The sequence below is a fragment of the Pan troglodytes genome, chromosome 1 (genome assembly GCF_028858775.2).
Source record: "Pan troglodytes isolate AG18354 chromosome 1, NHGRI_mPanTro3-v2.0_pri, whole genome shotgun sequence".
In the NCBI taxonomy this organism is placed as follows: Eukaryota; Metazoa; Chordata; class Mammalia; order Primates; family Hominidae; genus Pan; species Pan troglodytes.
In genome coordinates this window covers 75,799,732-75,827,013 of record NC_072398.2, presented here as the reverse complement: position 1 = coordinate 75,827,013, position 27,282 = coordinate 75,799,732, and the positions used below count along the sequence as shown (strand labels likewise).

The window sequence follows — 27,282 nt, the reverse complement described above, 5'->3', positions numbered from 1 at the left end:
CTAAACTTAGGTTACCACTAACAGTGGTAAAACAGCAACACCCGTAGGCTAAGGTAAGTTATGTATATACACAGAAATACCTAGAGCAACCACTAAGAAAACTACACAAAGTGATACAATCAAAGATGTCATAAATAAATAAAAATGAAACTCTTAAAAAATGTGTAAGTTACCCAAAGGAAGCCAAGAAATAAAGAAAAACAAGAAACAGAGGGAATGGACAGAAAACAAATAATAAAATGTCAGACTTACACAAACTGAAAGAGATTGGCAAAGTAGATTTTTAAAACTCAATCCAGCTATATACTGTCTACATGAAACTCACTTCAAACATGACATAGGTTGGATGAAAGTAAAAGGATGGGGAAAGATATATCATGCATAATCAATAAAAGCAGAAATGACTATACTACTATCAGATAAAGTAGACCCAGACATAATGACATTATTAGGGACAAAAAGGAATATAGCAAAATGACATTATGCACCTACCATATTTGAAATCTTAAGTGGTGCTGATAAAGACCACAGTTGTAAATACATAACCTCAAAAAATGTGACGAAGTCATTTTTAATGTCCTCAGTGATGCGGTTCAGATAGAGTACAACGTTTACTCTCCTCATTATAGTCTATTTTTATCAAAAGACATTATGTGCACGTGACTTACTAAGGTGGAATGAATTAATATTTACATGTATTTATAATTTATAATGCAAAATGTAATTTCTAAAAGCTCTATTGAAAGTAATAATCAAGAGGGTCCAGGGAGTAGATAGAGGGGTAGATGAAATAAGAATGGCAGAATGCAATCTTCTGAGGAAGATACTTTTCAAGACCCCTAGTGGATACCTGAAACCACAGATAGTTTATATAGATAAACCCTATGTATACAATGCATGAAATTCTTTTTACTTCTTCACAGTTTCACAGGTAAGAGATTCTTTCTTACCATAGGTGTTAGCAACCTCAACATACAATTTTTTTCTTTCCTTATTAAGTTGAGAACTTTCACATTTTCACTTAAAAGAAGCACTTTACAGCTTCCATTTGCATAATTAGATTTCCAGCATCACTATTTTTGCATGCTTTGGGGCCATTATTAAGTAAAATAAGGATTCCTTGAATACAAGCCCTGCAATACCACAATAGTTGATCTGATAAGCCAGATGGCTATTAAGTGACTAACAGGCGGGTAGCATGGACAGCATAGACACACTGGACAAAGGGATGATTAATGTCCTGGGTGGGATGGTGAAATATTTCATCATGCTACTCAGAGCAGTGGAAATTTAAAACTTATGAATTGTTTATTTGTGCAATTTTTCATTTAATATTTTCAGGCCATGGTTGACCACTGGTAACTGAAACTACAGAAAGTTTAGATAAAAGAGGACAACTGTTTTGGGGTTCAGTAAAGAGATGACATGATTTGATTCATGTTTTAACATTATCACTACAGCCACTTGCTGAGAGCACATTGGAAGGGCTGTGATGGGAAGAAGCAGGGAAACCAGCCAAGAGGCTATTGCAATAAGGATAATGATGCCTCCAGCCTGGAAGGTTGCAGGAATGCTAAGAAGGGGTCAGACTGTGAGAATACTCTGAAAGCAGATGTGATAGAATTTGCTAACAGAGCAGGTGTGTGGTATGCAAGAAAGAGCAAAGTCAAGAACAATCTCAATTGTCTTTTGACTTGAGGCACTGGAAAAATAGAGTTGCCCTATACTAAAATGGGGAAGACCATGAGAGGAGCAGATTTGGGGGAAAACATTTAGAAGTTCAATTTGGAACTTATAAGCTTCACATATCTGTTATACTTCAAAGTAAAGATGAGTAGCAGCTAGACACTGATGTTAAAGGAAGAGGTCAAGGCTGGGACTGTAAGTTTGGGAATTGCTAGTGTAAAGGTGCCACTTAAAGTCATGAGCTTGGATTAGCTCACCTAGGCAATGACTGTACATAGAAAAGTGAAGAGGACCCTGGGGCTCTCAAATGCTTAGTAAGCAGAAGGTTGAGGAGGAAGCAGGGGTTACAACTGAGGGTGAGGATTGGGAACGAAAGATTTGAAGAGAAAAGAGATGGTACAAAATGATCATCTAGAAGAGTGAGAAAGTAAATAGTATAGGGAAATATGGACTATTATTGGGGAGCATAATACTTAAGATGAGTAATCATAAATTTAAAGTCAGACACTCAGCATGGTGGTACATTTTTTCCCAATTATGTTGGGCTGTGAAGGAGCAGAATTATACAGACCTGTGGTTAAAGCAAACAAGTAACAAGGGAGCTAAGCCTAAAGAAAAGGAAGCAAAAAGCAAAAACTATTAGAAATACAACAGTAGCAGGGAGATTTCCCAACCAGATGTGAATGCATATTATAAAGCTATAGTACATTTTTTAATGAGGTGGCACTAGAGTCATAATCTGACCAATGCAGTAGAACCAAATTTTCAGAAATACATACCAATGGAGTAGAACTGAATCTTTGGAAATATATATGAGAGTACTTTTGAAAGTTCATGAGAAAATGGAATAAAAATATAAAATATAAACTTTATTTCTCAACATAAGCTGCATCGAGTTTAAGCCACTTTTGTAAGTGATGATACCAACTATTTAGTCCATCCTTAAAGAACTGAGATTCCAAAAATTTTCTACCATTCTGTAGGTTGCCTGTTCACTCTGATGGTAGTTTCTTTTGCTGTGCAGAAGCTCTTTAGTTTAATTAGATCCCATTTGTTTATTTTGGCTTTTGTTGCCATTGCTTTTGGTGTTTTAGTCATGATGTCATTCTTGCCAATGCCTATGTCCTGAATGGTATTGCCTAGGCTTTCTTCTAGGGTTTTTATGGTTTTAGGTCTAATATTTAAGTCTTTAATCCATCTTGAAAGAATTTTTGTACAAGGTGAAAGGAAGGGATCCCATTTCAGCTTTCTACATATGGCTAGGCAGTTTTCCCAGTACCATTTATCAAATAGGGGATCCTTTCCCCATTTCTTGTTTTTGTCAGGTTTGTCAAAGATCAGCTGACAAAGGGCTAATATCCAGAATCTATAAAGAACTTAAACAAATTTACAAGAAAAAATCAAACAACCCCATCAAAAAGTGGGCGAAGGATATGAACAGGCACTTCTCAAAAGAAGACATTTACGCAGCCAACAGACACATGAAAAAATGCTCATCATCACTGGCCATCAGAGAAATGCAAATCAAAACCACAATGAGATACCATCTCACACCAGTTAGAATGGTGATCATTAAAAAGGCAGGAAACAACAGGTGCTGGAGAGGATGTGGAGAAATAGGAACACTTTTACACTGTTCGTGGGACTGTAAACTAGTTCAACCATTGTGGAAGACAGTGTGGTGATTCCTCAAGGATCTAGAACTAGAAATACCATTTCACCCAGCCATTCCATTACTGGGTATATACCCAAAGGATTATAAATCATGCTGCTATAAAGACACATGCACATGTATGTTTATTGTGGCACTATTCACAATAGCAAAGACTTGGAACCAACCCAAATGTCCATCAATGATAGACTGGATTAAGAAAATGTGGCACATATGCCCCATGGAATACTATGCAGCCATAAAATGGATTAGTTAATGTCCTTTGTAGGGACATGGATGAAGCTGGAAACCATCATTCTGAGCAAACTATCACAAGGACAGAAAACCAAACACCACATATTCTCACTCATAGGTGGGAATTGAACAATGAGAACACTTGGACACAGGGTGGGGAACATCACACACTGGGGCCTGTCGTGGGGTTGGGGGGTGCGGAGAGCATTAGGAGAAATACCTAATGTAAATGACAAGTTAATGGGTGCAGCACACCAACATGGCACATGTATATGTATGTAACAAATCTGCACGCTGTGCACATGTACCCTAGAACTTAAAGTATAATAATAAAAAAAACTGAGATTCTGAGAATTTAACCATGTCAATGTAGTCTTTTTTTACATTATTAGCTGAAGAAAATTGCATGCCCATTAGAGATTTTTTTTAAGATTAGGAAACAAAAAGAAGTCAGAAGGAGCCAAATCAGGACTGCAAGATGGTTACCTAATCATTTCCCATCGAAATTCATGAAATTGTCCTTGTTTGATGAGAGGAAGGAACAGGAACATTGTCATGGTGAAAAAGGACTCTCTAGTGAAGCTTTCCTGGTTGTTTTTCTGTTCAAGTTTTGGCTACTTTCTCAAAACATTCTTGTAATAAGCAGATGTTATTGTTCTTTGGCCTTCCAGAAAGTCAACAAGCAAAATACCCTGAGTGTTCCCCAAAAATGTTGCCACGACCTTTGCTCTTGCCCTGTCTGCAAACTGGACCACTTCCACTTCTCGAAAGCCATTGCTTTGATCGGGCTTTGTCTGCAGGGTCCCACTGGTAAAACTGTGTTTCATCTCCTATTACAGTGCTTCAAAGAAATGTCTCAAGGTCTTGATCTCATTCATTTAAAATTCCCATTGAAAGCTCTGCTCTCTTTTCTGCAGCTGATTTGTGAACAATTATTTTGGAACCCATTGAGTGAAAAGTTGCTCAGCTTTAATTTTCAGTCAGAACTGTGTAAGCGGAATCAGTTAAGACATCTGTGAGGCTATTATTTCTGCTGTGAATCATCAGTCTTCCTCAATTAGGGCACAAACAAAATGAATTTTTTCCTTGCAAATTGATGTGGATGGTCTGCCACGGTGGGCTTCATATTCAATATCATCTTGTCCTTTCTTAAAATAAATTATCCATTTGTAAACTATTGATTTCTTTGGGGCATTGTCTCTATAAATTTATCACAAAGGATTGATGGTTTCACCATTCTTCCACTCAAGCTTCACCATAAATTTGATGTTTGTTCTTGCTTCAATTTTAGCAGAATTCGTGTTGCTCCTGATAGGGACTTTCTTCAAACTGATGTCTTATTCTTCCTAGTGCCTCAAGCTAGATCTTGTTCAGATATTTTATCACAAGTTATTATAAGTTTATTGTGGTGCAAAAAATTTTTGAAATAGTTTTCTTTATATTCTACATTTTCTATGAACTTTTCAAAGACCCTTTGTATAAGAATTTAGTATAATACAAGTGGCATTTCTAATCAATGAGGATGGCTATTTGATAAATGTTATTGAGATAATAGTTAACCAGTTGGGAAAAAATGTAGATGATTAGATCGTCATTTAGCACCGTACACCAAAATAAATTTCAGAGGAATTACACATTTAAATATTTAAAATTAGACCATAATAGCCATGGAAGAAAATATTCATAACTATGTACATAATCCTAGGATGAAGATAGACTTTCATCTGTAATATATTCACATGAAAAAGATCAAGATTCAAAGTAATATTAGCATTTTGAATTTTTGGATGTATGTGCATAGAATATAGCAAACTATTAAAAGGAAGTGTGGCTGGATGTTTGGATTATGGATAATTGTATTTGCTTCATTAGGCTTGACTGTATTTTGCAAACTTTCTATAAGGGATACGCATTTTGTTTAGCTTTCTATAATATTTATTATTTCTAATTACAAAAGTGAGATATTACTTATAGCAAGTGAAATAGTGCAGAGATGTGTCAAGATAAAGTTCCTAGTAGTCTCCCCATTCACCACCCCATCTAACTCTTTCCATTTCTAGCCCATGAGGCAATCTAATTAACAGGTTGGTGTCCCTGCTTCTCCATGTTCACACACACACACACACACACACACACACACACACACACTGTATATACATATAGTTTCTGTATTTTTCTTTTCAAAATAGAATCATATTGTTAAACACATATTGCTCAGCAACTTGCATTTGTCACTGTACAAATCAATAAAGATCGAAGTTATTTACAATAAGAATGTCTTTGATATTTCATAACTTATTCAAGCATTCTCCTTTTGAGGTCTTTACAAACAATGCAGAAAACATTTTTGAACTTTTATTCTTATATGTTGCTGTACTTCTATAAAAATGGAGTTCTAAAAGCTGGGTTGCAGAATCAAAATGTATATGGATGCATAATTGCAAAAGATATTGCCAGATTACTTTCCAAGATTGTAGTAACCACGGTAAGCAGAATTCTAAGATGTCCCCCTCTTCCCACTGTGTACACACCCTGCACAATCCCCAAAACTGTGGATATGATAGATTCCCTGATTCTATTACCTTACTATAGGGACATTATCCAGGTGGCTCTTACCTAACCACATGAGCCCTTTAAAAGCAGAGCGTTTTCTCCAGCTGATCCCAGAAAAAGAATTCAGAGATTCAAATGTTACACAGCAATAGAAAATTAATACAGTAAGAATTCACTCTCTTGAAAGCATTGTATGAGGTAACTATATTCATTTTCTCACCAGCACCAAATGTTAAATATGTTTTTAAATTCAGTCAATTTGATAAGTAAAAAAGAGTACCTTATTTTTGATACATGTTTAATAAAAAGTATCTTTATTTTGCATGTCTCACTAAAATCAAGAAACTTTCCATATGTTTTTAGTTAGATTTCCCCTGAGTTGATTGCCTGTTCACATGCAGTACTTTGCTTTGACTATTTTGCTATAGCGTCATTTGTGTAACTCTTGTCAAGGGCTTAAGCAATCTCTAAGCAAGAGCATAGGTGCTAAGCTGACTTGCTGCCCTTTCAAAATTTAGTTGGAAAGGAAACAACAAGCCCAAACTGATTTGGACCATTTTTACTCATGGCAGAGCATGCAGCACAAGCTCCGTGTTCTCTATATGTCCCTTTGTCCCTAAGTCCCATCAGGGAAGGGAACGACACAGAACAGGCCTGGGCAGATCCTGCACACACATCCATGTCCCATCCCAGATGAGGAACCCTGAGCTTAGGAAACTTCCCATCTTTTAAGTGGCTGCAAGCAAACCTGCCCAAACTTTGCTCCACAGAGAGAAACTATATTATCTTTTTCAAGAAACAAATCTACTGTCTGACCTGGAGAGAGATACCATCTCTAGCTCCCAAGCCTCTGTGCTCTATACAAACATCCTGGAAAAGATAGTCTGGAACTAAAGCTGTCATAAGGTGTGTAAAAACACCAAGGTGAATTGCCTCTGAACAAATCCATCTCTCATTTCCACATTTTTGTGATTATAACACTCTGTTGGCCATTCAAAATAATCTGACCAACAGCAGGTGAGACCACTTCTGTTCAATTTGTAAGCACTTGCAGATCTCTTATTACCAATGTTTTCTGGGAGAGAGGGAAGTTAATGCCGGCTTTCACACAATTATAATCCCAACGGAAAACATGGAACCCCTGAGGGAAAAAAAGTTGTTTACAATGTTTAGAGTTTCCCCACCATGGGACACACATCAGTCAGCAGCCCAGGTTGACAGAGGCTTTGGGGTTTAATCCAGGAATGTAAGAATGGGTTATCTGTAATTTATTAAGATAACATACCACATCATGTATCATAATAACAGCTAACACTATATGACACTATTCTAGTAGCTTAACATATTTAGCCCTTTAAAACTTCCCAATAGTGTGGTTGGTATGAGTGCCATTACATTAAATAAGAAAAACAATAAAAGCATCTTAATTGGTTGCCATCAAAAAGAAATTCAATCAAATTGAAAACCATTGCTTTAGTTAAATGAACTCTTCAAAAATGTGTAATAGATGTTTCCTTAACATAAAAAAGAATATCAATATCGACAACCAACATCATACCTAAGAATGAAAAACTAAAGATAATTATGTTAAACCTATGCAACAGAGAGACAAACAACAGAGAAGACCGGTGACATTGTTTTATGAAACAATTCTCAATACAGATTTACAGAAAGATTAATCCAAATTAAGCCTGTTTCTGTAGTGCCACTGCCCAGTGAGTGCAATTTTTCATGAGGAAGACACTCTCTAAGCTATAGGCTTCAGACTTCTCCTAACTACCCTCTTCCTTCTCCTCTCCACCTCTACCACACAGTCTCAGAGTGTACACAGTTGTTCCCAGTTTCCCATGATTGGGAAGGACTCAAACACTATGATGGCCCGTCAACTTTCTGTCATCTTGTCCAAGGGAAAAGCACACTAAGCTGGGAGTGAATGAGCCTGACCTAAACAGCAGCAGAGAGAATGAGTAGAGAAAGGAGCTACTGAGTTGGAGGCCTTAGAGCCACAGGAAAGGAGCTGAAGTCTAGCCCAGTGGCATTGCTGGTTAGCTCCTGTGGCCATGATTAATTTACAAGCTCAACTTTGTGGGAGTTTTCTATTTGACATTTCAAATTTGCAAGAAATTTAACTAAGTACTATTGAGACGAAAATTAACATTTGCCTGAATTTTAGAAAGGGAGATTAGAACAGGCCACTGGGCTAATCACAGGTAGGATGATGGGGAGAACTTGCCTGTGTCTGTCCTCTTCAACCCAAGAACCAGGCTCTTTAGCCATCACATGGCTGCTTTATTATCTGCAGCTCGATGTACATATGATATCTAACTAACAGTGATGCTGTGATAGAATTTTCATTTCTGAGGGCAGTATTTCTCTTCCCTTCATACAAGTACACAAAATTACACTTTCTAAAAATGAGAAAAGCCTGAGTTCTTCAGAACAAGTCAGCCATAATAATAATGCTTCAGATGTTCCAGGTGTCTGTAAGGCCAGCAGTTAGAGTGAAACCTTCTCTTTGAACCCATTCAACCAGAGTGAAACTCTGCCAGTGGTAAAAAAGAGAGCAGCACGTGGTTTCATGGTATTCACCCTACCACCTTCCATAGTGAGGAGACAGAAACCTGACTGGGGTGAAGACCATGGGAAAATGTGTAGCTGTTATTATTTGTCATTAAGGTAACTATTCAGGATCTGTTCTGTTCAACCAGCTTCTGATGACTTGGCCAGGAAAATAAAGAAAGAGACCTAAATACAGCATTGAGGGAAAGTGCAGTCTTAAACTTGGGAGTCTGAGAGATTAGAGTTCTGCTGTGACCTGTGTAGCCTTTCTAACCTATTGACCCCAATTTTGGGGGGATGCCCTATTTCTAGGGTGTCCTCAGAACTTCAACGGTAAGAACAAAAATATGAGAGGAGTGGCAAGGAGGAATAGACACTGTCAACTCATATGTAAGTTACTTAGCATAAAGCTGGGACATAATAAGTACTTAATATACAATAGTTTTTACCAGGTGTGACCCACAAGAGTGGCTAGTACAAAGGTGGATTTGTCTTTTATTGCTATCAGTTCTGCATTAGCACTATCTCTGGGTCACTATTAGAATCCAGGGCAATGCTAATAATAATGGACACTTACAATGTATCAGGCACATTGGGTGCTAAAAGCTTTGGGTATTCATTTCACTTAGTCTCACAGAAGTCCATTGAAGTAAGTATGGTTATACATTGCTCATCAATGACAAACGAGAGTCCTGGTCAGTCTGATTACAAAACTCATGTTTTTAACCATTGTGTTTATATGGTCAAGGTTCCTACAGAAATGATCCTGGCAGAAATAGCATGACAGGTATAGGAGGGAGGATTACACTAAGGGAAGAATGACACCACGAAGAATCCCAGGGAGTGTAAAACTTTAGTGTAGGTCCAAATCCTTCTTGTGTCAGGCCTAAATTCAATAACCAACGAGATTTGCTCATCTAAGAAGAACAGTATCCAAATGCTCTCAGATCATTTAAATAGGAGATCCCAAGTCTTATTTTCATTTTTCCCAGCCTTTTCTGACAACTTTTAATTCAATACAATTTCAAGTCTTGAAATGTAAAATATACTACATTCTCCCATTTTGTGCATCCAGAGATCTTGTTTATCTTGGTAACTACTACATGGCCAGCACTTTGCACAATGCTTGGTATAGAGTAGGTGTTCAATTATTTTTTAATGAATGAATGAATTTATATATCTCTTACACTCTCCTGATTGTTCCTTCAAAATGATGCATTTCTGGTTATTTCCAGCCTCCTTGAAATAGACAAGAAATATTTTTTCTTCTTCTCCCAAGCCCATTCATTTCAGGTTCCAACTGGCATGGACTACTTTAATATTTGTCGTTGTCTCCATTAAGTAACCCTACCACCATCATTTATGCCATTCCCAACATCAGCATGAAAAGCTTTTATATATCTATGAGGCAGAGCTCAATGAAACTTTCACTGGAAAGTAAAGTCTTCAAAAAATTGCACTTTACATCTTAACAAATCAAATATGATCTCAGAGCACAGCTAGCATATAAGTGATTATACAGATATGGAATAACCTTCTTTCCACACAAATGATGTTTCAAAATTAAAGGAATGGGAGGCACAGCAAGGGGAGGAGATTTCCAGAACACATGTTCCAGCTACCAGAAGCATTCTCGAAATAAATTGATATGATGATATTATTTAGCCAATTAATCAAGAAGGAAGATAAGGGCAGAATTCCCTGTAAAAGCATCCAAAGCCCTATAAGAATGTCAGATCAGCCACAGTGGCTGCACACAAATGGGTCAAATTGCTTGTCAACAAAAATATCTTGAGGAAAAACATATTTGTAATCCAAACATGTAAAATTTAAAACTTTTACTAGGCCACAAGAAACATAGTAGCTGCCCTACTTGTCCAGTGGGCATAAATTGTTACTGTTGGAAGATCTCGCTTCTCCTGGCCACTGACTCAATTACTACCAAGTGATTTTTAAAAGCTGGCAAGCTAGTTTCCCCTAGGACATTGTAGGTCATAATCACAACTCATATTTTGTATAAAAAGGACTTAATGGTGACTAAGAGCACCCCTACATTTCAAAATCAAATGAACATCTACATTTCTCACCTTTCTTTTGATCTTTTTGTGACATTAAATGCTCTTGTTCACTTTTCTTTACAGAACTCTCTTTCCATGGTTTAAGCCCATACTCTTACCTGGTTCTTCTAGTTCTTTGAACATTCTGAGTTTCCTTTACTTTTTGTCTCCCTAAATGTTAATTTACTCAAGCCTCTGTCCTCAGTCCTCGTTCTTATCCATGGCTTCAATTCTGTCTTTATGTTGTTAAAAACCCCAATTTAAATATGCAACCCAGATCTCTCTCCCAAATTGCAGCTTCACACATCCAACTGCCTCTGGTAAGCTCCACTTGAGTAGCCAAACTCAAATATCATGGTCCAAAACTGAACTCACCATGTCTTCATCATTATCTGCTCCTCTGTGTTTTCTAACAGTAGTAGAAAACGTGGCACCAGCCAACTTGTATTCAAGTCAGAAACTTGGCAATCATCGTAATTGCCTTCCCTTCCTTATCTACACTCCAAAAACTTAACCATGAATCTAGATAAATCCTGTCACCTAGGTATTTCTCAGACCCATTCCTTCTCTCATTTCCCAGTGCTACTACCTTTTTTCAGGTTTCCCTGAGTCTCCTTTGTAACACCCTTGACAACATTTAGTGCAATACCAATAATGTGTAAAAACAAAACACAAATCCATAATAATCTCACTCAACATCATTTAATTATCCTTCATTATTTTAGAATAATTATAAAATATTTTCCATTGTCTGTGAGGCCCTTTATAAACTGCCTTCTGCCAAAATGTAGCCTCATCTCTTTTCAAACTTCTTGGTCTTCTCAGAAAATGCCTCACTTTTTCAGTCTTTCCTCTGTTTTATACACAGTGCCCCTGCCTAGGATGTCTTTTCTTCCTTTCTCTGCATACCAAACTTCCATACATCCTTCCAAATTTAAACTAGTGATGTCCTCCCTGTACACTCTTTTCATAATGTCCATCACTATAACCTAACCACCACTGTCTCCCATGTCTACTCTTCCTCTGTTCTTACCTACTCTTCCCTCCAGCCCCTCAAGGGAGGCTGGATACCATTCCTGTTTGTACCATTTTACCAATTACACTAATCATGGTTGATCTGTCTTTCTGGTTTCTCTTCCTTTAGGTTATGAATTCCCTGAGTTCAAGGTCTGTGTCCTTCATTTTCATGTGTTCATAATCTAACTAGTAGTTGGCAGATGGTAGAGATTCAATAAATATTTGTCAAATAAATGGGTGGGGGCATGGGTGAATGAATGGATAGATGGAGAACATGAAGACAAAACACAATAATTAGTCTTAATGGTCCCTCCTCATTCAAATCATTGTTGTGAGTCCTGATAATGAATCACTACCTAACAACGACAAGTTAGTTTTTATTCCTTGGATAAGGCTGAATAAACATTTGAATGCTTTCTCTCCGGCCCTCATTTTTAGTTTTCACTATGGAAGCTTGTCTGCTTCCAATACCTTACTTTAAAGCAAATAATATAATGCAATTGATTATTTCTACTTAGTATGTTAAAATCACGTTCTAATTCTGTCTCACTGAGATTATGCCCAGATCTCATTGACTGGTGCTTGGGGAATTTCAAAAATCATGAGTCAGAAGTTTAAAGATTATTAATAATCTCTTAGCCTAACTTTAGAGATGGCTCATCTCATTCATTGTACATGGATTTTATTATTTAAACTCCCGGGCAATAACCTACTTTCCAATTTTGTAAGGGTACTTCTCAGTTGCTAGATTTAACTATTACTAGTTCTTACATAATCTTAAAACTTGAAATACTGAAAAAGAGGCTTTAAAGTCAAGAGATAAAATCAGTGTTGAGTCTCAAAAAAATGGGGAAATATTTTTTGCAATCCTGTTGTGGTTCATAAGCGTGATAATTGGGTTTTCACACTAGTACATGAGATGCGCATTGTTAGAACAGTTTGTGGGAGGCACGTCTCACACAAAGTTTGTTGGCACATTACCCATCTGACGTGAAACAAAACAAACAAAAAAAGAAAAAAAAAAGGAATATTTTTGCCAAGTGTGATTTTAATGTATGGAAGAATTCAGATGTAAAGGATTATATTACATGCACGCTGAATGGAAAGAGCCCATGCTTAACAAACTTAGTAAAGATGTTTAGTATAGAAACCTGGCTTTTTAGTTCCTTAGGCAAGTTGTTCCAAAAATCTAAGCTTTAATATATTCTCCTCAAGATGAGAGCAAGAACATGGGAATCAGGCAGAGTGGTATGTGCACAACATATTTCATTTATATGTCATCATCAGAAATTGAATAAGCACTAATGTATGACTGCATTTCTCAGGAAGCTATTGAATATCTCTTTAAATTGTAAAAATATATATTATGACTGAAATATGCTTACATAAGAAAGCTATAATGGCTCTATTTTTTAAGATAACATTTAGATATTTTTCTAATGGCTCAAGGTGATCAATGTTCTCAAGATCAAGGTTCTCCTCTGTGTTGGCTTGCTTCTACAGCTAGAAGGATGGAGTAATCAAATCTTCAGCCAACATTATTGAACTCATTATGCATGAGACATTTGCTAAATGCTTTAAATACATTATCTCATTTAATACTCACAACCAATCCTATGAGGGACATATTAACATTATCTATTTCAGTGAAAAATGAACTAAGACACAGAGAGAATAAGAATTTGTCCAGTCACACATCACTAACTGGCAAAGCCAGGTGTGTCCAACTCCCAGTCTTTTCATGCACAACCTCCACACAATCTTCTTATCAAAAATCTGTTTTTTCAAAGTTGATCTCATGGAGGTAGAGTAGAATGATTACTAGAAACTGGGAAGCATGGTGAGGGTGGTAAAGAGATATTGGTTGATGGGTACAAAAATATAGTTAGATAGAAGAAGTAAGTTCTAGCGTTTGATTGCACAGTAGGGTGACAATAGTTAATAAGAATTTATTGTATATTTTAAAATAGCTAGAAGAGAATATTTAGGATGTTCCCAAACAAAGAAACGATAAATGTTTGAGGTGATGGATATTCTGATTACCCTGATCTGATCATTACACATTGCATACATGTACCAAAATATCATATGCACCCCATAAGTATGTACAATTATTATGTATCAATAAAAAATGAAATAAAAGTCTGTGTTTTCTTGGTGGTTGTAGAGTTTGTTATAGGATCTTATATAAGACATTTAAACTCACTGTCTATGAATAATATGGATAGAATATGTTAAATTTCACAGTCTAAATTTTTTTTTTTTTTTGAGACAGAGTCCCACTCTGTTGCCCAGGCTGGAGTGCAGTGGCACTGTCTCAGCTCACTGCAACCTCCACCTCCCAGGTTCAAGTGATTCTCCTGCCTTAGCTTCCTGAGTAGCTGGGATTACAGGCATGTGCCACCATGCCCAGCTAATTTTTGTATTTTTAATAGAGATGGGGTTTCACCATGGTGGTCAGGCTGATCTCGAATTCCCGACCTTGTGATCCACCCGCCTCGGTCTTCCAAAGTGCTGGGATTACAGGCGTGAGCTACCACGCTGGGCCTAAATTTTTAAATGTATAAAGTCTAAGGTTTCTTTAGCTTAAACATGTGATGACTCTTTCATTTTGTTTATATAATAAATTCTTACTAAGGTATAAATGATAAATGACTGATGACAATTTTTATATGTTACATACAGAGACCAACCTGGCAGGCATTTCCATTTACTAAATAATATCGGCTTTAACTTAAAAGAAGCTCATTTAGAAAAGATGCAGGCATCAACTGGGAGCAAATGTGAAAGCATTTTTCAGCACCAATTCTGTCCCAGATCTATCAGTACATGCTATACTGACAGCTACCTTCTTTACCTATGTCAAAGGTAAGTTACTCATTCAATGAATCATTGTGACAGGCACTGAGTTCAACTGAACATGGTTCCTGAAGACCTCCACTTTAGCCTATGTGGTGGGATACATACTCTGAAGGACTCTCCAACTGTAAAGTAGCTAGATCCTGGATAAAACAGGCCTTTGAATGTATATTTCCGGGATATCTCTGAAGGCACCAATTAACAACTTTCTCACCCCATCCTTTCCCCCCGCAAAAAAGAGAGTTGAAACCTGAGAGGGCATCAATGGGCAACAAGCAAGAAAAAGACAAGATTTTCTTCAAGTTGTTTTGATCAGTATTGCAGATAACTGAGAAACTAAGCACCAAGGAGGGTAGTCTAAATCAGAGATTCCCACAGTACGCCAGAAACCTAGACAGAGGTGAAATGGTCTCAGTTTGGCAACCTCTTGGCTGCTAGCAGAAACAACTGGAAATCCTCTCTAGAGAAGAGCACTCTCAATCTATGGTCAGCCAAGAATTGTAGACTATTGAAACTACCTTACAAAAACAAAGGCAAAATAAAAACATTTCCAGATAAATAAAAGCTGGTAGTCACCACAAACAAACCTTCCCTAAAGAAAATTCTAAGACTATATTTCAGTCAGTAGGAAAATGTTCCCTGAAAGAAGTCTAAGATGCTGAAAAAATCATGAGCAAGAAAAATGGTAAACATATAGGTAAATCTAAACATTTTATTTATAAGAAAACCATAAGAATACAGACTGACAGATGATCTTTACAAAGTAAAGACCAAAGCAAAGGAATGACAATAATAGTACATAGGTCAAAAGGTTGAAAGTTAGGCCTCTTGTGCCAAACGGATGGTCAACTTATGAATGCAAAAAAAAAAAAAAAAGTTCTTGAAGGAAATCATAAGTACTACTCCAGTGAACACATGAATGATAAGAAAGCAAAATAGCCTTATTGCTGATGTAGAAAAAGTTTGAGTGATCTGGAAAGATCAAACCAGCCACAACGTTTCTTAAGCCAATGCCTAATCTGGAGCAAGATTTTAACTCTTTTTAATTCTAGAAAGGCTGGAAAATGTGAGGAAGCTGCAGGAGAAAAGTTTGAAGCTAGCAGAAGTCCCAGAAGGTAAGTTACTCATTCAATGAATCATTGTGACAGGCACTGAGTTCAACTGAACATGGTTCCTGAAGACCTCCACTTTAACCTATGTGGTGGGATACATACTCTGAAGGACTCTCCCACTGTAAAGTAGCTAGATCCTGGATAAAACAGGTCTTTGAGGTTCATGAGGTTTAAGGAAGGAAGCCATCTTCATCACATATAAGTGCAAGGTAAAGCAGCAAGTGCTGATGTAGAAGCCGCAGCAAGTTATCCAGAAGGTCTAGGTAAGACAACTGATAAAGGTGGCTCTACTACACAACAGGTGTTTCAAGGTAGATGAAACTGTCTTCTACTAGAAGGAGATGCCATCTAGAACTGTCATAGCCAGAGAGGAGAAGTCAGTGTCTGGCTTCAAAGCTTCCAAAGACGGGCTGACTTTTTTGTTAAGGGCTAATGTAGCTGATGACTTTAAGTTGAAGCCAATGCTCATTTATCATTCTGAAAATCCTAGGGCCCTTAAGTAAAAATCTACTCTCCATGTGCTCTATAAATGGAACAACAAAGGCTGAATGACAGCACATCCATTTGAAGCATGGTTTACTGACTATCTTTAAGTCCATTATTAACACCTACTCCTCAGAAAAAGAGTCCTTTCAAAACATTACTACTCATTAACAATGCACCTGATCACCCAAGATACCTGATGGAGATAAACAAGAAGACAAATGTAGTTTTCATGCCTGCTAACACAACATTTATTCTGCAGTCCATGGATCAAGGAGTAATTTTGACTTTCAAGTCCTATTAAAGAAATGCACTTTGTCAGGCTATATCTGCCATAAGTAACAATTCCTCTAATGAATCTGGGCAAAGTCCATTGAAAACTTTCTGGAAAGGATTCACTATTCTAGACAACATTAATTTTTGATTCTTGTTTGGAGGTTAAAATATCAACATTAACAGGAGTTTGGAAGAACTTAATATCAACCCTCATGAATGACTGTGAAGGGTTCAAGACTTCACCAGAGGAAGTATTACGGATGTGGTAGAAATAGCAAGAGAGCTAGAATTAGAAGTGGAACCTAAACATATGACTCAATTGCTGCAATTATATGCTAAAATTTGAATGGATAAAGAGTTGCTTCCTCATTCATAGGAATGAATGAGCAAATGAGGTGTTTTTTTGAGATGCGATCTATTTCTGGTGAAGATGCTGTGAACATTGTTGAAATGACAACAAAGGACTTTGAATATTCCATAAACTTAGTTGGTAAAACAGCAGCAAGGTTTGAGAGGATTGATTCCAATTTTGAAAGAAGTTCTACTTGGGTAAAATGCAATCAAACAGCATTTCATGCCACAGAGAAATTTTTCATGAAAGGAAAGTCAATCAGTTCGGCAACTTTATTGTTGTCTTATTTTAAGAAATTGCCACTGCCACCACAACATTCAGCAACCACCACCCTGATCAGTCAGTAGCCATCAACATCCAGGCAAGTTTCTCTACCAGCAAAAAGATTACAATTTGATGAAGGCTCAAGTGATCACATTTTTTAGCAATAAAGTATTTTTAAATTAAGCTGTGTACATTATTTTTAGACGTGATGCTATTGCACACAGTAGGCTACAGTATAGTATACATATAACTTTTATATGCACTGGGAAACCAGAAAAATGCATGTGACTGTCCTTGTTGCTATAATCTGAAACTGAACTTACCATATCTTTGAGGTATGCCTATAATTTCAACAGAGACTGCATGACCTGCAAACTTGACAATACTTACTCTGACACTTTACAAAACAGTTTGCTGACCGCTGACCAATATGAAAAGACACAGAAAAGTTAAAATATTCAGTTTATCTGGAAGATGTTTTTAATTAACTTTTTTACACCTAACAAAGTAGCTTCAGAAAATAACAAGAGAATTAAAGAAAACTTAAGTAAATGGAAGAGTATAATATGCTCATGAATTACAAAACTCAAAATTGTTACAATGTCATTTCACCCCATATAGTTCTATAGACTCAGTTCAATCCCAATTTAAGAACCCAGCTAAGATTTGTTTTGTTTTGTTTTGTAAATTGAAAAGCGAATTCTAAAATGTATATAGAAATGTAAGAGACCTAGAAAAGCCAAGACAATCTAACAGAAGAACAAAACTGGCAGACATACACTGTCTGACTTCAAACCATTATGAAACTGAAGAAATTAAGATACTGTGTAATATTGGCACAAGAATGGAGCAATGGTACAGAATAGCTACTAAGCAAGAAATATACCTACACATATACAGTCACCTGATTTGTGTCAAAGACACTAATTCAGTCAGGAAAGTACAGTCAATTCAATAGATAGTGATGGATTCAGTGGATATCCATTTTTGAAATTAACTTTAGACTCAATGTGTGCTACATGCAAAAACTTATTCCAAATGAACCACAGACCTAAACGTGAAAGTTAAAACAATAAATATTCTAATAGAAAAAAATAAAAGAATCTCTTTCTGAACTTGGGAAAGACAAAGATTTCTTAAACAGGACATAAAAAGCACTAACCATAAAAAAAGATTAATATATTGGACTTTCTTAAAATCAAGCATGTGTTGATCAAAAGACACTATTAAGATAATGAAAATGCAAGAAACACAAAAATAAGACAGTTTCCATATGTACATCTAACAAAGAATTATTATTCAGAATATATCTTCAACATTTTATAAATTGGTATGGAAAAGAGAAAAAATCCAATGGACAAAAAAGCCATATCTAGTCATTTAATTAAAAAAGACATTGAAATAACTAATAAATATATTAAAATGTGCCCAGCATCCATAGTCATCAGAGAAATGCAAATTTAAAAACCATAATGAGCTGGGCACAGCAGCTCATGCCTATAATACCAACACTTTGGGAGGTGGAGGCAGGAAGATTGCTTGAGGCCAGGAGTTCAAGACCAGGCTGGGCAACACAGCCAGATCCGATGCCCCCTGACGTCTCCACAAAAAAAAGAATGTTTAATTAGCCAGGCATGGTGGTGTGCACTTGTAGTCCCAGCTACTTGGGAGGCTAAAGCAGGAGGATCATTTGAACCCAGGAGTTTGAGGCTGCAGTGAGCAGTAATTGTGCCACTGCACTCCAACCTGGATTGCAAAGCAAGACCCTGACTCAAAAATAAAATAAATAATTTTTAAAAACCACAATGGGATACCACTACACACCCACCAGAATTACCAAAATTAAAATATAGACAATGCCAAGTGTTGACAGCATGTTGAGCAACTGGAATTCTCATACAGTAATGATATAAGAGTAAATTGGTACCATTATTTTACAAAAGCGTTCAGTGATATCTACTAAGGCAAAACAGATGCTTGCTCTATGATTCAGCAATTATACTACTGGGCATTTATCAATAAATGTAAATGTTTATGGTCTCCATCAAAGATATGTACAAGGATGTTCTCAGAAAAGTTATTTATTATACCCCTAAACTGGAAACAACTGAAATGATTGTCAATAATAGAACGGAGAAAAATTCACACAATGGAATTCTTCATAACATTAAAAAAAACTCTACTGATACAGAAAACAACACAGATAAATCTTAAACCACAATGCTGAGCAAAAAATACATATTTTATGTTTCTAATTATATAAAGTTCAAAACCACACAAAACTTATCAATATTGGTACAAGTTTGAACAGTGGTTTCCTTTGGATATTTACAGAATGTAGATACAAAGGAGGCTTCTGCAGCTGAAGAAATATTCTACATCTTGATGAGGCAGTTACATAGTGGGATGTGTGTATGTTCATATGTATAAAAATTCTTTGAACTAGACATTTAAGATTTGTGTATTTTACCATGTGTAATGTATACTCAATATCTTTAAAGTTTCCAAATACATAAAGCAAAAATTTATAGAACTATAAAGAGAAGTTAACAACTTCACCATCTGGTATTAGATTTCAACATGTATCTCTCATCAATAAATAGCCAAGCACGGGGTGGCTTGCACCTGTAATCCCAAATCCCAGCACTTTGGGAGGCCAAGGTGGGTGGATCGCTTGATCTCAGGAGTTTGAGACCAGCCTAGGCAACATGGCAAAACTGCATCCCTATGCTGGGCGTGGTGGCATGCACCTGTAGCCCCAGTTACTTGGGGGGCTGAAACGGGAGGACTGCTTGAGCCCAGGAGGCAGAGGTTGCAGTGAGCCGAGGTGGTGCCACTGCATTCCAGCCTGGGTGACAGAGCCAGACTCTGTCTCAAAAATAAATAAATAAATAAATAGCCAAGCAAACAGAAAATTAGCAAAGATATAAAAAATTTAAACACAATATGATTGATTTAATGAACATATATAGAAATGGTTCCCAATAATTAAAAAATACCCTTTTCTCTCATATACATGTGAAATGTTTGTAAGATAGCAATAAGTCAAATCCAACAAATTTCAGTTATTTGTTGTTATATTAGAACACATTCACAGAGTACAATAAAACTAAGTTCAAAATAAATAAAAAAATTAAAACTCATATCTTTTCAAAATTGTAAAACACAATTGTGAGTAATTCATGGGTTAAAATAAAATCATAATAGAAATTTCAAAATCTTTAAAACTAAACAATAATAAAAACACTACCAGTCAGGACTGCCACTTGACATGATGGAATAATTGAAACCATACTTCTCCTTCTCCTTTGTAAAACTAGAAAAATATATGAAACTATGTTTTAAGAAATTGTACACAGTATGTAAATGGAATTTTTAAGAGAAAGAAAATAAACTAAGAGACCCCTATGCCTACTCTTGATTTCCACGTGGAGGAATTTCCAGACTACAGTGCAGAGAAAGAGAACCCAAGCAGAGACCAATTGTCTCACTAAGTTTAAGAGACAGAAAGGAGCTCTGTGAGTTGAGGGGAACAGGGAGGCCAAAGTGATTAGGTTTTTCAAGTCAGTGTTGGAGAAAAGGAAACTATGCATAGAAAAGGCTCTAAACCTCTAAAAATATGCAATGTGGTCCCCTTGAGTCCATTGATAAATACTAAACCATCTGTGTAGATGGCATAACGTGAGGCCAAAAATTACAGGAGAGCTCTAAGATGAAGATTTATATAGAAATGTAAGAGACACGGCGCTCACATAAGTGAGGGGTCGGGGGGGCAATTTTTTAGTTAATGAATGCTACCTTGAAATTTCCCAAAGCTTAAAAACAATTTTAAAATGAATAAACTGATCCACAAGTAATTTAACTGCTTCTCAGAATTTTTCCAACACTCTTTAAAGAAAGACAACCAAATCTAAACATTCAGCAATGTAACAATCACAATGTCCAGCATATAATAAAAATTACTTTTTAAAATTACTAGACATGCAAATATGAGAGAAATGTGACCCATAGCCAGCAGGGGGGAAAGTCAGTAAAATCAGCCAAGAAATGACACTAATGGCAAAATTAACAAACAATAAGCTCAAGTGTGTAAATGAACACATGAACATAATAAGAGTAAAAATAGAAGATTAAAAGAATTAATGGGAATTCAACAACTGAAAAATGCAGTATCTGAATTGAAAAATTCAGTGAATGGCATTAACAGCAAATAAGAAACTGCAGAAGAATACATCAGTGAGGTTTAAGATATGCAATAGAAACCACCTAAACCTAAGTACAAAGATAGAAAAAAATAAACAAAACCTCGGTGAGCTATAGGGCAATATCAAGAAATCCAACAGAAGTGTAACTGGAGTTCCAGAAGGAGAAGAGATATATTTGAGGCTAAAAAAAAAAATTTGAAGAAATAATGGTTCAACATTTTCCAAGGTATTGTGAAAATTACAAGCCTACAGACCCAAGAATCTTGATGAACCACAAGCAGAATAAAAATAAATAAAACCTGACCAGGTACATTATAATCAAATTACCTTAAAACGAAAACATCATGAACATATCTGCCACCACAAAAACACACTCAAGTACACGGCACACTGACACTATAAAGCAACTACACAATCAAGTCTACATAACAACCATCTAACAACATGATTGCAGGATCAAATTCTCACACATCAATATTAACCTTGAATGTAAATGGGCTAAATGCCCCACTTAAAAGGCATAAAGTGGCAAGTTGGATAAGGGAGCAAGACCCGACTATCTACTGTCTTCAAGAGATCCACCTCACATGTAACGCTCATAGGCTTAAAGTCAAGGGACGAAGAAAGGTCTATCATGCAAAAAGAAAACCAAAAAAAGAGCAGGGGTTACTATTCTTATGTTGGATAAAACAAACTTTAAATCAAAAACAATAAAAAACAATAAAGAAGGGCATTACATAATGATAAAGAGTTCAATTCAACAAGAAGACTTAACCATTTTAGGCATATATGCACCCAACATTCACACTCCCAGATTCATAAAACGAATTCTTAGAAGAAACTTAGATAACCACACAAGAATAGTGGGAGACTTCAACACCCCACTGACAGTGTTAAGCAGATCATCGAGACAGAAAACTAAAAAGATATTCCAGACTTAAACCTGACACCTGACCAATTGGACCTAATGGACTTCTACAGAATACTCCACCCAACAACAACAGAATATACATTCTTCTAATCTGCACATGGCACATACTCGAAGACCAACCACATGCCTGGCCACAAAGCAAGTTTCAAGAAATTAAAGAAAAAATCATACCAACCACACTCTCAAACCATAGTGCAATAAAAAAAGAAAGTAATACCAACAAGCTCTCTCAAAATCATACAATTACATGGAAATTAAACAACTTGCTCCTGAATGACTTTTGGATAAAGAACAAAATTAAGGCAGTATATTAGTTCATTCATGCATTGCTATAAAGAAATACCTGTGGCTGAGTAATTTATAAAGAAAAGCAGTTTATTTGTCTAATGGTTCTGCAGGATATACAGGAAGCACAATGGCATCTGCTTCTGGGGAGGCCTTAAAGAGCTTTCACTCCTAGTGGAAGGCAAAACAGGAGTGAGCACCTTACGTGGTAAAAGCAAGAGCAAGGGTGCGGATGGGAGGAGGTGCCACACACTTTGAAACAACCAGATCTCATGAGCACTTACTATCATGAGGACAGCATCAAGGGGATGGTGCTAAATCATTCATAAGAAATCCACCCTTATGATCCAATCACCTCCCAAAGGCCCCACCTCCAACATTGGGAATTACACTTCAACATGAGATATGGGCAGGGCCACATATCTAAACTCTATCAGGCAGAAATCAAAAAAAATTTTGAAACTAATGAAAACACAGACACAACATACCAGAATCATTGGGACACAGTTAAAGCATGTTAAGAGGAAAGTTTATAGCACAAAGTGCCTACATCAAGAAAGTAGGAAGATCTCAAATTAATAACCTAACATCACACCTAGAGGAACTAGAAAAATAAGAGCAAACCAACCACAAACATAGCTTAAGAAAAGAAGTAGCCAAAATCAGAGCAGAACTGAATGAAACTGAGGTGCAAAAATCCATACAAAGGTCACTGAAACCAAAAGTTAACTCTTTGAAAGAATAAGCAAGATTAAAAGACTGAAATCTAGATCAACAAAGAAAAAAAGAGAAAAGATCCCCATAAACACAAATGTAAATGACAAAGGTGACATTACAAAAGACCCCACAGAAATATAAATAGTCCTCACAGGCTGTTACAAATACCTAGGCTATTAAACAAACTAGACAACCCAGAAGAAATAGATAAATTCCTGAACACACAACCTCCCCAAGATTGAAACCCTGAACAGAACAGTAACCAGTTCCAAAATTAAATCAACAATAAAAAAAATCTACCAACCAAAAAAAACACCTAAACCAGAAAAATTCACAGCTGAATTATACCAAATGTACAAAGAAGAGCTAGTATCAATCCTACTGAAATTATTCCAAAAAATTGAAGCGAAGGGACTCCCCTCTAACTCATTCTATGAAACCAGCATCAGCCTGATACCAAAATCATGCAGAAACACAAGGAAAAAAAACTTCAGGCCAATCTCCCTGATAAACATAGATGCAAAAATCTTCAACAAAATACTAGCAAATCATATCCAGTAGCACATCAAAAAGTTAATTCACCATGATCAAGTAGACTTTATTTCTGAAATGCAAGGTTAGTTCAACATATGCAAATCAATAAATGTGACTCACCACATAAACAGAATTAAAAACAAAAACCATATGATCATCTCAATAGATGCAGAAAAGGCTTTCAATAAAATTCAACATCCCTTTATGTTAAAAATGCACAACAAATGAGGCATCAAAGAAACACAGCTCAAAATAATAAGAGCCATCTATAACAGACCCACAACCAACATTATACTAAATGGGCAAAAGCTGGAAGCTGGAAGCATTCCCCTTGAGAAGTGGGGAATGACAAAGATGTCCATTCTCACCACAACTATTTAACGTAGTACTGGAAGTCCTGGAAGCCAGAGCAATCAGGAAAAAAAAAAAAGAAATAAAAGGCATCCAAACAGGAAGAGAAGAAGTTAAATTATCGCTCTTCACAGATAATAGAATTCTATACTTAGAAAACCCCAAAGACTCTGCCAAAAGGGTCCTAGAACTGAAAATTACTTCAATAAGGTTTCAGGATATAAAATCAATGTACAAAAATTAGTAACATTTCTACTCAACAATAATGTTCAAGCCAAGAGCCAAACCAAGAGTCCAATCCCATTAAAAATAGCCACAAAAATAAAATACCAAGAAATACCGCTAACCAAGGAAATGAAAGCTCTCTACAATGAGAATTACAAAATACTGCTGAAAGAAATCTGAGGTGACAAAAATAAATGGAGAAATATTCCATGCTCATGGATAGGAAGAATCAGTATTGTTAAAATGGCCATACTGCCCAAAGCAATTTACTGATTTAATACTATTCATATCAAACTACCAATGTCATTTTTCACAGAATATGGAGTGAAAAAAGAGCCAAAAGCCAAGGCAATCCTAAGCAAATAGAACACAGCCAAAGACATCATACTATCCAACTTCAAACTATACTATAAGGCTACAGTAACCAAAACAGCATAGTATTGGTATTTAATACAAAAACAGACCCCACAGACCAATGGAACTGCATAGAAAACTTTGAAATAAAGCTGCACACCTACAACCATCTGATCATCAACAACGCTGACAAAAACAAGCAATGAGGAAAGGACTCTATTCAATAAATGGTGCTGGGATTACTGGCTAGCCATATGCAGGAGATTGAAACCGGACCCCTACTTTCACCTTATACAAAAATCAACCCAAGATAAATTAAAGACTTAAATTTAAGACCTGAAACTCTAAAAATCCTAGAAGAAAACCTAGGAAATACCATTCTGGACACTAGTCTTAGCAAAGAATTTATGACTAAGTCCCCAAAAGCAATTGCGATAAAAATGAAAATTGACACATGGGACCTAATTAAACTAAAGAGCTTCTGCACAGCAAAAGAAACTATCAACAGAGTCAACAGGCAACCTACAGAATGGGAGAAAATATCTGCAAACTATGCATCTAACAAAGGTCAATATTCAGAATCTATAAGGAACTTAATGCATCAAGCAGAAAAACAAATAACCCTGTGAAAAAATGGGTAAAGGACATGAATGGACACTTCTCAAAAAAGACACACATGAAGCCAACAAATATATTTAAAAATGCTCAACATCACTAACTATCAGAGAAATGCAAATCAAAACCACAATGAGATACTGTCTCACACCAATCAGAATAGCTATTATTAAAAAGTCAGATGTTGACAAGGTTATGGAGAAATGGGAATGCTTATGCACTGCTGGTGGGAATGTAAATTAGTTCAGCCACTGTGGAAAGCAATTTGAAGATTTCTCAAAGAACTACAAACAGAACTGCCCTTCAACCCAGCAATCCCATTACTGGTATATACCCAAAGAAAAATAAACCATTCTATTTAAAAGATACATGCACTCGTATGTTTCATCATGGGACCATTCATAACAGCAGACAGATAGAATCAACCTAAATGCCCATCAACAGTAGACTAGATAAAGAAAATGTGGTATATATACAAATAGAATACTACACAAACATGAGAAATAACAAAATCATGTTCTTTGCAGCAACATGGATGCAGCCAGAGGCTATCATCCTAAGTAAACTAGCGCAGGAACAGGAAACCAAATACTGCACATTCTCACTTACAAGTAGGAGTTAAACATTAAGTACACTCAGACACAGAGATAGGAACAATAGACACCGGGGCTACTAGAATGGAGAGGGTCATAGATGAGGGTTCAAAAACTATCAAGTACTATGCTCACTACCTGGGTGATGGGATCATTCATACCCCAAACCTCCACAACATATATTTATGTAATAAACCTGCAAGTGTACCCCTGAACCTAAAATAAAAGTTTTTTAAAAGTAAAAACAAAACAAACCCCCCAAAAAATAAAAAGGAAGAACAGATTAAGCCCAAACAATAAAGGGCAAAATAATAAATATGTGTACAGAAGTCAATCACACTGAAATGGGACAAACAATAGAGAAAAATCAGTGAAACTCAAAGTTGGACTTTGAAAAGAACAATCCACAAATGTGGAACCTGTGGATACAGAGGGCAGACTAGGAGAAAAGCCACAGACAGGCAGAAAAATATTTGCAGTACATATGACTGAAAAAACTTTTATTCAGAATATATATTTTTTAAATTCTTAACAACTGAATACTGAGAAGACAATCCAATTTTTTAACGGGCAAAATATTTGAATAGTCAATCACAAAAATTATACAAATCTCTGATGAACACATGAAAAGATGCTCATCATAATTAGTCAACAGAAAACTGCAACATAAAACCACAGTCATATACCACTACACACCCACTAGAATGGCTAGGATTTAAAAGACTGACAATAACAAGTATAGATGAGCAACTCTCATATACTGCTGGTGGAAGCTGAAAATGATACAACCCTTTTTTAAAATACTTGGACCATTTCTTATAAAGTTAAACATACATTCACCATATGACCCAACAATTCCACATCTAAGTAATTACCCAGGAGAAATGCAAACACATTTTCACACAAAAATATGTATGTTCATAACAGTTTTATTCATAATAGCTAAAAGCTGAAAACAACCTAAATTCATCATGAAACAAATGGATAAGCAAATGGTGATGTATCTATCCCACAAAATACTAACCTATAATAAAAAGGAATTAATCATTGTTCAAAGAAGTGCCCCAGGATCTTGATCCCACTTGTTTAAAATTTCCTTTGAAAGCTCTTGCTCATGTCTTCACCTGATCTGGACACAACAGTACTGGCACCCATCAAATGGAAAGTTGGCTCAACTTTAATTTTTCAGTCAAAATTGTGTAAGCAGAACCAATTGAGATGCCTGTGGTGTTAGTTATTGTTTCTGCTGTTAATCCTCAGGCGTGAAGAGAGCTGACATAAACAAGATGAATTTTTTCCTTGCAAATTGACATGGAAGCTCTGTCACTGTGAGCTTCATCTTCAACGT

At 36.2% G+C, this 27,282-nt stretch overlaps 1 protein-coding gene and 1 pseudogene across 22 annotated transcripts in view; one reads left to right on the top strand and one right to left on the bottom strand.

The window, feature by feature from the left end:
- The window catches only part of TNFSF4 (TNF superfamily member 4), a 304,161-nt gene that overhangs the window by 94,354 nt on the left and 182,525 nt on the right, over positions 1-27,282 (bottom strand). The window lies entirely within an intron of this gene.
- Positions 12,645-12,769, top strand: LOC112207571 (small nucleolar RNA U13; annotated as a pseudogene).